The sequence below is a fragment of the Ammospiza nelsoni genome, chromosome 32 (genome assembly GCF_027579445.1).
Source record: "Ammospiza nelsoni isolate bAmmNel1 chromosome 32, bAmmNel1.pri, whole genome shotgun sequence".
NCBI lineage: Eukaryota > Metazoa > Chordata > Aves > Passeriformes > Passerellidae > Ammospiza > Ammospiza nelsoni.
Genome location: NC_080664.1, coordinates 2,756,477 through 2,768,811, shown reverse-complemented (window position 1 = coordinate 2,768,811; position 12,335 = coordinate 2,756,477).

The window sequence follows — 12,335 nt, the reverse complement described above, 5'->3', positions numbered from 1 at the left end:
CCCTCAGGTGCCCCTCTTGTCTCAGCGCCCTGATTGCCCCCAGCCTGAGGACAGGGGCACTCTGCAACTCCCTGGGGAGAGCCCTGCAGTTGCCTGGAGACAGCACCAAGCCAAGCCTGAACAACCCAGCCCTGCTGGGCCCAGCTCAATCCCCCCGGAGCAGCTGCCAGGGAACAGCCACACCTGACCCTTCCCACCTGACAGCGCCTCTGTTCCCATTGACTGCAAATATTCCAGAGGCAGCCGAGTGCACACATATTTTAGCTTGCTATGGGGAAGGGAGTACTTTATGGATTTTGCTCTTTCCAAGCATCATGAACCTTTTTCAGAGGTACATACTGCCTGTATTTCAAGGATGCTGAGGTGAAATTTATTTGCCATCTAATGGACATGTCTGTAAACTCAGCAGTTTCTAAGCTTTCTCTTGTGTAAAAATGCAATTTCCAGACTAGACAGTTGATAAAAAAGCCTTCCAAATGTACTCTGAGGATAAAAATATGCATATACAAATCCACATATTTGGCAGATGCACTCTCTTGTTAATCAGTTGACCTGGGTTTGCCTTAATTGAATTTTTTTGTAAGGAAAAAATTTTACAAGGTATGAGAAAAATCTGATGATAAATGCATTCCTTATGAAACCCATTTGTCATCAAAAGCACTGTCAATCAAAAATTTCATGTTGTGCACTCAAAAGCTCATTTTCTAATGCGTAGATTAAAACATTTGAGATGTTTAAAAGGATGGAGTATAAATATTGCACAGAATCTAGATTAACTGCTCTGGACTCTGTAGGGTTTTTGTGCTACCTTGCATGTTCTCACAAAGTATGGAGGAATGACAACTTCAAAAATATTCAGAGGGGAGCTAATCTGGATTTCACTGAGGTACCCCAGCCACTGACACCAGTGATGTAGACACACACATCTAGATTCACTGTGAATGGAGAGCCACGTCAGGCTAGTTCTGGTCAGTTCTGAACATGGAAGTAGCATCACTAGAGAAGAGCATTCAAGTATCACTCCTAGCTCCCTTCTTCTTATCTCACCCTACTTGGGATCACAGCACAGGCAAGGGCTACCCACAAAGGAGGGACAAGGCACTCTTGGCACTGCAGGCTCTGGGATGGCAGCAGTGAGGAGCCATTGGGCACTTCTGGGAGCAGCAGCAGCACGACTGCACCAAGCCACTGACTGCCCTGCAGACACAGCCCTTGCTGGAGAGCAGAACAGCTGGCTGCAGAACTGGACAGCAGCACAGGCAGAGGGCCCAGATGGTGAGTGAACAACTGATCATGGTGGTTTCTCGTAGGAGCACAGTGAGCACAGCAGCAGACTGCCCTGCAGCTCATCCCTGCAGTTACAGCTGCCTCCTGGCACCAGTGCTGTAGTTTGGACTCTTAGGATGGGCAAAAGCCAGAGCTTAGGCCTTTAGCACGACTTTATTCAGTTCAACTTTCCAATGGATCTCTAAGAACCAACTGCTCCAGTACTTCCAAGCTGGAGTAACTCAAAAGTAGATTTGCTGTTCTCTCTCAGGACAGACTATGGAGCCAAGATCCCAGCAGTGCTGGCTGAAGCAGGAGGCAGTTTGTGCTCCTTGTGCAAGGAAAAACCCAAGTGGGAAAAGCTGGCATGGAGCAGGCTTACCTGAGGAGCTGCATGGGAAGCTGCCATCCCCATGGATGACGGGTGTATTGGGCAGTAAGGGCATGTTGTTCTGCTTCCTCAAGACCTTCTCCTTCAAGGCACTACCAGGGTGTTTTCTATGCCCTCTAGAAGCTGTGCCATCAACAGGTGGTAGGCTAAAGGCTGCAGGGACCAAAGAGGAGCTTGTAAGGGGAGAGTGCTGGACAGGGTGACAATGGAAAGGACCAGAAAACTTGCTGGAGCTGGGCAACATCTGCTTGTTACCCCAAAGAACTTCAAGTATAACAATGAAATACCACTTTATACCAAGTATAACACTAACATGGGACAATGATCATAGAATCTTAGAAGAGTTTGGGTAGGAAGGCACCTTTAAACATCATCTAGTCCAACCCCTGTGAAAAGGGACATCTTCATCCTTATCAGGTTCTTCAGAGCCCCATGTAAGCTGGCCTTGAACACCTTCAAGGATGGACCAACAACAGTTTCTCTGGGAAAACCTTCCAGCTTTTCATCCCCTTCGTTATAAAAAAAATTCTCCCTTATGTCTAATCTAAATCTACCTTATTCTAGCTTAAAACCAAATTGCAGTGATGCTTCCTCTAAGAAACAAGGAAACCCAGCATTGCTTTGCCTTTGTTCTCCTGTTCCAGAGGCTGGCAGGGGCAGTTGCCAAAGGAAAGTGCAGATAACTCTGCGTGCTGCCCTCGGGCTGAGTGCTGCCTCCTCAGGGCCCCGCTGCGACCCTCGGGCAGCACTCACAGCCCTGCAGGCAGAGCCCCTCAGCCAGGATCCAGTTAGGAATGCTGCTGCTCCTGGGGCTGCAACAGAAGCCCTGGCTGGGGCTTCAGCACAGCTCCTCAGCAGGGAGTGGCAGGAGAAGGATCTCTGGTGTTTTCATTACAAGGAGCTGAATTTTGTTTCTTCCAGGCTGCAGCCTGGTTAAAAAGCACTCTTTTGGACTACCCTTCCCTGGAGGCTGCTCTCCAGGAGAGAGTCTGAAGCCCCAGTGTACTTTGCAAGACAGAATTTTCTACTCTGAAAGACTTTAGAGGTGAAGGAGGGAAGCTGATATTCTGTTACTGACTCAGCGAGGCTGTGGGCAAGACACTTCATGCCTCTGTATTTTTCTTTGGGAAACAGAATTAAATCCCAAGCAAGCTTCCACTCAGATGCAAGCTGAACAGCTCCCCAGTCTGATTGCAACACTGCGCAAAGGGCAAGCAAGTGGTCAAAAAGGACCACCACAAGTGTAGCCACTACTTACTTGCTTCAGCTGCATGCCCACGCTTGACTGTCTCAGGAATAGGTGGCAATGATGTTTTCCTTTGTCTCCTTTTTTTCATCTCTCTCTCCAAAAGCTCTGCGTCCTTCCACCCCAAGTTCTTTTGAGCCAACATGCACAAAGCAGCACGGATCTGGGTGCAATGGAAATACATCATAGACTGTAAGCAGAGATACACAAACCACACACAACATCTCATCAGGAGCACAGAGTCCACAGAGTGCCCTAGGCTTCAATGCAGCTCCATCCACATTCCAACAGTTTCAGAGGAATGTCTCCTGTCCTCACCTTGGCAATTACACACAGTGAGGTGGAACACTTCAGCGCCACAACCTTACACTGCTGCAACTGCAACCAATGTCAGGAAGCCCTGCTTGAAGCATGAAAGTCATAGGAGTGCTCCAAGGCAGAGGAAGAGCTGACATGGCCAGGGAGCAGGCAGTTCAGTTCCTACAGGCCATGGCAGGAGAATAAAAACCATGTGCAATACCCAGCAAGGAGGACTAATGAGCTGTTGCTTAACACTCATGGCCAGGAATTGCAGCTGTTTCTCACTTCCTGGCTTCTGAAAAGCCTTCTGAAAAGTCCTTCAGCTCTGAAGGACTCTGAAGGACTTGGTCTCTGAGACCAGGAGACCAAAAGGAGAAGTCATGTGAAAACAAGTGGCAGAAGCATTGATGTTCATGAGCAGAAAACTTGAGAATGAGAGGGCTGTGAGATACAGCCACAAAGGTAACCAGGAAAAATCAACCTCTCCCATTTTCTTTTGCAGCCTTGCTTGCACCCAACATTAGAATCTTTGCCTCTCTGCTTCCAAGGATGCACTTTGCCCACATTCACTGATGTGTAGCTCGCTCTGTCATTCAGAACTTCTCTAAAACACCCTCTGCACACAAAGAATGCTTCTGGCATGACCTTAGCACCATCTCCAAATCAGGGACCTTAGCACCACTGGAAATAGCCAAGCAATGGTTCTGTAGCTGTCCAATATATTCCCAAGGGAATCCCCATTGCCCAAGAGTGGAAGATGATGATTTTCAGTGACATTTTGGGCCAAGCACTAAACAGCCACTGGAAAGGAAGTTCGCTCATCCCTGTCCTTATCCCTTACCTTTCCAAAGGCATCCCTCAGCTCTTTGTCCCTCGTAGGACCAGGACTGGTGGGATGATCTGTCTCCTTGGCCTGGCTCAGTGGGAGGCCTGGGAATGGAAGCAAAGGTTCCTGGATACCTCTGACAGACTTCAATCCCCCAAAAACACAATGCTGGGCAACAGGCAAGACAGGTTCCAGAGTGCAGAGCTCTCAAGACACAGAGATTGGGATTGAGAGCAGCAAGGTACAATGCCTAGACCCTCTCCCAAGGGATGGGCTACTGGCAGCAAACATGACATGACTCTGTTGGCCAGCAGACTGAAACATGCTGCTTGATGAAGGCCCCAGCCCCTGCATGCTGGAGAGCCTCTGTGTGTGATAGAGAAGGGCAGAGATGGAGTTTGCTCTTGACAGAGATTCTTATCTGCCCTTATTCGTGCTGATTGTAGTAAACATCCTCTTTCCAGTTCCTGAAAGAAGCCCCAGGTTCTAATACCTGGATGCATTTAGACCAACATTGTCTTCTCTTGGTTGGAATATTTCAGAGGACATTCAAAGAAAATCTGAGCATTGCAGGAGTGTTACCCAAGTGTGAACTGTGTTCTTGACACTAGATATTTCATTTTCCCCAAGGATTTTCATTCTAAACTGTATGAGATTGGGCCACTTTCAGGCCAGGCTGACTAAAGGCTCATTTTCTAGTTGCAATTCTATACAATAGCTTCACAGAGGATAAATTAGGTGGCAATGCAGTAAAAAAAAAAAAAAAAAAACAATGTCTTAAATCAGGTTTTTTTGCCCCTGCAGAATGGTCAGCAAAATAATAAAAAAGGAGACTTAGATAGCAGCTTTGTGAAAGGAGGGCCTTGGAAGGTAAAAGAATTTGGGATGTTGGCAGGGAAACTACAGATCCCAAGGTAACCTCCTTGGGACCACTGCTGTCAGTCAGGCCAGCAAAATGGACACACAAAATGTAACAGAGGCGGAGATGCAATCTAAAGCATCTGAAGCTCCATATTTCCTGGGACACATTTCCTGCAAACTTCTAAACAGCTGCACAGGGAAACATGCTCCTGCTGGCAGACACTTGAGGCAGGCCAGGGCACAACCCTGAGCCACTTGCCCAGAGCTAGCATAGGCACAGCCTGGCCTCTGGGCTGCCCTGGGACAGCAGGGAGCCCAGAGCCCTGTGCTTTCCAGGAATGGCTCAGCTGCACATGCACCCTCCTGCTCCTCTCCCTGCCCCACAGCTCAGCAGCCCTAAAGCTCCAGGGGCACTGGCAGCAGCACAGCTCATTGCAGGGGCACGTGCAGGGCACAGCTGTTCCCTGGCAATGTGCACAGCCTCTCTGGGCTGCCACAAGACCCTTCCTCCTGTCAGCCAGCAGCCCAGCTCCCCCTGCCCTCTGTGCTTGTCCTCCCTGCAGTGCCCCTGGGCCGGCGCTGCCCCGCGGCTCTGCCGGGGCTCCTGGGCCAAGGCCCCTGAGCCGCCCGCGAGCCCAGACCTCCATTCCCAAGGCCGGGCTCCAGCACAGGAGGCTCCAAGCCCAACAGCTCAGCCGGTTTCCTTGGGAACAGAGGCATCCCAGCTCCTGTCTTGTACCAAGAGCTCTTTCCCTTCTTCCTCTGACTTTTTGCTGTAGGCTCAGAAGAAGCTCACATTCAGGTACAAGAGAAGAAGTGAGTTAATTGAACTCATGCCTTTACAATCAATCCATCTAAGGGGTGAGGAATTCAAAGCGTATTTTAGTTACTGAGAAGATTGCTTGGTTTTTCATTTTTCATTAAACGAGCATCAGTTTAATTTCTCTGGACAATATGGAGCTGGCAAGCCAAGAGAGAAGGGTTCTACTAGTTCATGTGGTGCCCGTTGCCTCCCCACTACTACAGGATCCCTTTCCTTCCAAATAAATTGGAAACTCACAGTTCTCTCTAGAATCTGACAGTGGCAAGGAAATAATTGTTTTCAAAAGTAATTTTCATGGCCTTTGTTTCTGTAGGTCCCACTCAATTCCAGGTCGGGTTTTGCATTTTTGGGATTTTTACATTACTCTTTACAACAAAAGAAGTGCTGGGACATAAACAATGGCACCACGTTTTAGATAAAAAAGAAGATTTGCTTTCTGCATTAGATGTACCCAGTATTCTGTGAGCCTGTATTGGTAGGGAGCAAAGTGCTCATCCCAAAGTTCCAATTTTGCTCTACTTACTTGTTCCAGGGGTTTATTCCCTGCTGTCTTTTCAGCAGAGACACCCAAACACAACATAAACATGACCTGCCTCAAAACATTTCTGATCTTGGCTAATACTGCAAATTCAAAATATTCCTAATGGAAATAGCAGAGGGTAGGTAATTTTGAAATATTCTCCAACAAAGCAGTTAGAATTAAGAGAACTAGTTCTTTACATGGCTGCACAGAGAATAAAATCATATGGCAGCCAAGCAGGATGAGTGTCTTAAACCTGGATTTCTTCATCCTGTAGAATGCTGTAGTCAGTAATAAAAGTGAGACAGGTAAGGTTTAATGGGTTAAGTAATTTCTAGTACAGAATTAGTCCAGAAAAAATGACACCTTACTTACTGAGCAGTACTATTCCCTAGCTGCATTTAGCATTCCAGCTTCATATCAGTAATTAAAGAGTCATTCCAAAGGGGCCATAGCCAGGATTTGGCAGAACTAACCCTGACCCCCAAAGGGACCAGGGGATCTGATCCCTTGTTCTGCATCAGCAGAATTATTTCTCCAAGTCTCATCTCTCCTATCATTACACACCCAGAGATGCCAAAGGAACAACAGCAGCGTCATTGAGGCTTTCAACTTGAAAGCATTGCCTGACCCAGATGCACCAGAGACTGCATTTTGTCTGGCACAATTCCACTTGTCAGGGATCAGGCAGGGCAGGGACAGGGACAAGGCAGAAGGCATCTCCTGCCCCAGCCTCAGCCTGCAACACTGACACAGGCAGAGAGAGCCAGGGAAGAGATTTGTCACTGTGAACCTGCCATAGGTGACTTAGGGCTTGTGCTGTCACAGGATGACAAACTCACACCCTGTGTAGGATGCATCCCTTTGGAAGGCTCTTTCTCCCTAACTGGAAAATTTATAAGGACATGCTGTCAGAGGTGGTTTCTGCCAATACAATACCAGGCAATGTCCATGAATCTCCTTCACATCTCAAAGGGCTCCGCTCAGAAACTGCCCCAGTGAAAGATTTTCTGCTTCATAAGCAGAGGAAGGAGTGCGAGCATCTCTCATTTCATGCTAAATGCCTTCTTTATCCTACTAATTGTGACACTAGAAAGGCTGCAGGGAGATAAAAAGAATGAGCAGGATGGAGAGGAAGGTATCCTCTTCCAGCGCTGCATTTCACGGGCCCCCAGGTACCACTAAACACTTCACACTGGAGGAACTTTCACTGTGCCACCAGAGAACATTCCCAGAGACTGGGCTCTGGGAGAGTCCACTGAGCTCACCAAAGAACTGAAATTAATTTGAAGAAATTTTGAAAAGAATTGGTTTTAACCCAGCTTTCCAAATGTCAACTCTGAGTCAAGAATGCAATGGTCATTTTAGGACAGACATGCCCTGTACCTACCTGTATGTTCAGAGTTCTCTTTGCTTCTGCAGCTGGGTCTTGGCCTGGAGAAAATGGAGGACAAAAGAACATGTGAGGAGGTAGAAAGAGATGGGAGGGAAAGGGTGTACCATGAAAGGAGGCAAAACTTTTAAACATGGTTACTGTGATGAAGGGGGAAATGAAACACACAAACCCAACAGGACGCAAAGCTGATTCATTGTCCTTAAGTTTGCCATTGCTGGAGTCACACAGAGATGGCCAAGCTCCAGCTAAAACACAGCAGTAATTCTTCTACCTGCATCAGAACTCCCCAGTTCTGCTGCCTCTCCTCTTGGAGCCAAGTGGCTCCTGAAGCCTCTCTGAAGCAGCAAGAGCTGCTGAGCTGAATCATGACCCTGAATGGAGGGCAGCTACTTTTGTACAGCTGCCAAAGCTTGACTTTGCCTGCTTGCGCCTTACCCTGGTGACAGCCTCCTGCTACATGTGGTCAGAGCACTGCTGTCTCCTGAGAATGATATTACACCTGCTGGCTCTTTCAAGAAAACAAAGGCTGCTTTCCAACTCAGCTGCTAGGGAAGGATGTTCAGATCACACCTTAAAAGTCCCACTGAAGATTCGCAATTGGCATGATACTTCTGTGACTCCCTCTTTATTGTTAGCTCTTGCATAAGGGTAATAGCTACATTTTCTTTTGCATATCCAAGCCAATATTTTTCCATCAGGTACAGTCCTATGCCTCTTCTATAGCACCTTTCCCTCTTTGATCTAAAGCCCAGATCAAAATATTAAATACCAATCAGATTATACATCAGATTTTACATCTATACTACAAAATTTATCTGGCATCTTATTTCACTGTGGAGCCACAGGCACAGGCACACACACACCTATCCCATGCAGTACAGTCCCCAAATGTCACCACAATTACAGAGGAATTCAATGGCAAAGGTCCAGCAGATGACCCATCTTGAGATGCTTTGAAGCCCTGCCTCTTCTTCCCCACCACCACCTCTGCTCTTAGGGCATTGGTGTTGCCTTTGACATTGTGCTGGATCATCATAGATGGCCAAAATGGAGAATACACAGAGGTTTGCCTAAATACATGGGACACCTGACTGGGCAAAATGACCCCACGAGATGCGAAGAGAGAGCTGAACAGCACACTGCAGCAGCAGACACCTTGACTTACCTCATCTCATGGGACTCCTGGAATTCCAGCTGAGGAGAGCTTGGCAGGGACCCTGCAGCACTGCCAAGAGGGGGACTCACTGCCCTGCGTATGGGGGGGATCAGAGGTGGTCCCAGTGACCCCTTCTTCATATCCCCTCCACTGGAATACAGCAAGGAAGTCTGGAAAGAGTAGAACATAGTGATCAGATCAAGCATCCAGCCTTGCCCCCATTCATGCCTCAAGACATTTAGCCATGCATCTAACTGGGACCTGCCAGGAAATGTCAAACTGATCATCCAGCTTGGCCCAGGATGGGGAAGGGAACACAAAGTGGTGAGGGAGAGACCATGTCACACATTTGCCACCTCTGCCCTCATGCTCACCCTCTGCAAGTGTGGCTGCATTCCCAGCTGGCATTCGCATGTTTGACATCAGGATGTTCTGGTGTGCCACTGCCTCCACTGCCCTTTTGGATGGCATGGCAGTGGCTTTAGATCACTGTTCTCTCCCTGCCCCTAAGGTGTCTCACAGCCAGTGCTGATCTCCAGCCAAGACCTCACAAAGCCATTCTGCAGGATGTCAAAACCTGCTTTTCTCAAGCCCCTCATTTCTTCTGCTGCTGCCCTTCCCTTCTACACTTCCCCAGCAGCCTTTGAGCCCAGGTGCTGCTGAGCTTTCAGCATGCTGGCTGCTCTCCTGCTCCCACACATCCATCATCTCAGGCTCCCTGGCACTGAGGAAGTTCAGCAGAGCTCCCCTGCCCTGCTGCTCTCTGCAAGCTCTCTGTCTGCCCAAGGTGCTCCAGGGCCCCCATGCCATGGCCAGGAATGGGGCTGGAGACAGCAGGGGCAGGTGCACACTCATCCTCAGTATCCCATCATTTCTGGCCCAGCTAAAGAGACAAACCAGAACCTGTTCAAACTTCACTGAAAGGGTCAGTTCCTGTCAGGGAGAAGTTCTCCGAGCTCTGCCAACAGCACATAAACTGAACATTTGCCACACAGGACTTTGCTTGGTCTCCTTACCTTACATCCTTTTCCCTCTGGACTCAGCTCCTGTTTTTTTCTCCTCTCCTCATCCCAGCCGGTGCCATTTTCCCCATTCTCCTGCTCTCTGCTGCATGGTGGGCTTGGCTTGGTACGAGGAGAGCTCTTCTGGATGGGAGGCAACGGCTTGGAGGGAAGGAGCATGGAGGAACTTGCCAGGGAAAACCTCTTGGCAAGAGGGTAGCCGGTCAGGCCTGCAAAGTGGAGACACAAAATGTAACAGAGGCCACAATGCAAACCTAAAGCATCTGAAGCTCCATATTTCCTGGGACACATTTCCTGGAAATGTCTATACAGCTGCACAGGGAAACATGCTCCTGCTGGCAGACACTTGAGGCAGGCCAGGGCACAACCCTGAGCCACTTGCCCAGAGCTAGCACAGGCACAGCCTGGCCTCTGGGCTGCCCTGGGACAGCAGGGAGCCCAGAGCCCTGTGCCCTCCAGGAATGGCTCAGCTGCACATGCACCCTCCTGCTCCTCTGCTGCCCCACAGCTCAGCAGCCCTACAGCTCCAGGGGCACTGGCAGCAGCACAGCTCATTGCAGGGGCACATGCAGGGCACAGCTGTTCCCTGGCAATGTGCACAGCCTCTCTGGGCTGCCACAAGACCCTTCCTCCCAGCAGAGACTGGCCCAGCTCCCCACTCACCTATGTGTGAGGTTGAGCCAGGAATAATTTTTAATTATTGAGAAAATTTATTTGGTTTTATTTCTCATGGAACTAGCCTGCATTTAATTCCTCTTAGCAGTATTGAGGTAGCAAGTTTGAAGGGAAAGGTAGAAGGCTCCAATTATAGAAAGGGGAAAAAGATTCCTTCTTGAGGCTGGCCTGTGAATCCACAGGAAAACTCTCAGAGTTGTGATGTTATTTCTGGAAACCACAAAGATCTCCAATCAAGCAGGCAGGCCTTTTTGGCGTATCTGTAGCACTGTAATCCCACCCTCACGCTCAGACCCTATCAGCAAGCAGAGGAAGAATGGGAAATTTATCTGCAATGAGACCCAAAATTGATGGCAAAGAAAACAACAGAATTTGCATCTCACGACCATGTCCAACCTGTGGTCAGTTATGGCCACAGTCCCTGTCCTGGCTGACAGTAGGAGTGATTTGGCTACTGTCAAAAATGAGAAGACAGCGTAAACTAATGATAGAATGTTGTGATGCCTCAGGGCATCCTTGCAGCTTCCTCTGTAGCTGTCAGCCACCTACTCTGACACAGAGTCAGCACTGACCACCATGGACCAGTTTTCTTTGAAATCTGGGGGGACTTTTTTCCATTTGGCTCTGGCCTTCCACCTCCCTTCTATCCTCACCTTTTCCTTCAGTTGTCTTTCCTTTTCCATTAAAATCCATGTTCGAACTCGTGCTTCTGCCTGGCAGAATTGTCTGGGTTTGAGTTTAGGAACACTCTCAGAGCAGTCAGCGCCGTGAGCTTTGAGTGGCCTTTGAGCAAAGGCCAGGTTACTCCAATCGCCGTCACTCGGCACAGAGAGGCAGAGCCAGACGTGTCTGCTGCCACTGGGGCCGTGTCCAGCACAACCTGCACCAGCCCAGCGTGGGGCTGCCCCTTTGTGACACGCTCACCATGGTTCTCTCGTTTCCATGGCTGCAAAACCCCACCCCAACTCCATCCCCTTCCATTCCCTTGCCAAGGGCAGCCAGCCCTAAGCCCAGCCGGGCCAGGCCTGAGCGTTTCACACTGTCTAGGTGTTATGAATATGAACGAGACCAAACTTTCTCCAGAAAAAGAGGTTCTTGTTTATCAAAATAGCTACAAGGACAGAGTACCCAGGATAAGCCCAGGCACCCACACAGCAAGCCAAAAACAGAAAAGTGCGCTAACCCCAAGTGCACTGGGTTGTCCCCAGAAAAAAACAAGCAGCCAAAAAGAAGAACCATGACCGAACAGAACTTCCCCCCTATTTATAGCCCCTTTTGAGTCCAGGATTGGTCCATTTTAGATCCACATGACGATTGGTCCATTTCCAGGCTTCTCATTGGTCTTAAACACCATTCATTCTGGACCAGTCATTTCTGCAGGGCTTCAAATGATTGGTCAGATCTTCCATCCAATCCATCTTTGACCTCGCCTTGCCCCACCGGACCACTGTTCCACCAAACCCTGGACCCTTCTCCTAGCACATTCTAATAAACCCCTCCTTTTAACATAATACAATTAATATAACATAATTAATACAATATAATTGAACTATACCCTTATTTAACTTAACTTTTACCTATAACATAGGAAGGAGACCCTTTCCAAAGCTACTTTTCAGGGCCTTTATTTCTGTAATTCCTACTCAGTTCTAGGTTGCAGCTTGTTGGTGTGGGATTTTGTTTAATTCTCTTCACATCAAACAAAGTGGTGGGACACAAACAATGGCACCGGGCTCTCAGGACTCTAGCTGGTCAGAAGACCCCAAGATAAATTAGAAAGTCTCTTTTCCCAGACAGGCAGTTAAAGAAGGAGTCAGAGTTCTTCATTTCTCGGTCTCAAGATTGTTTTTTGT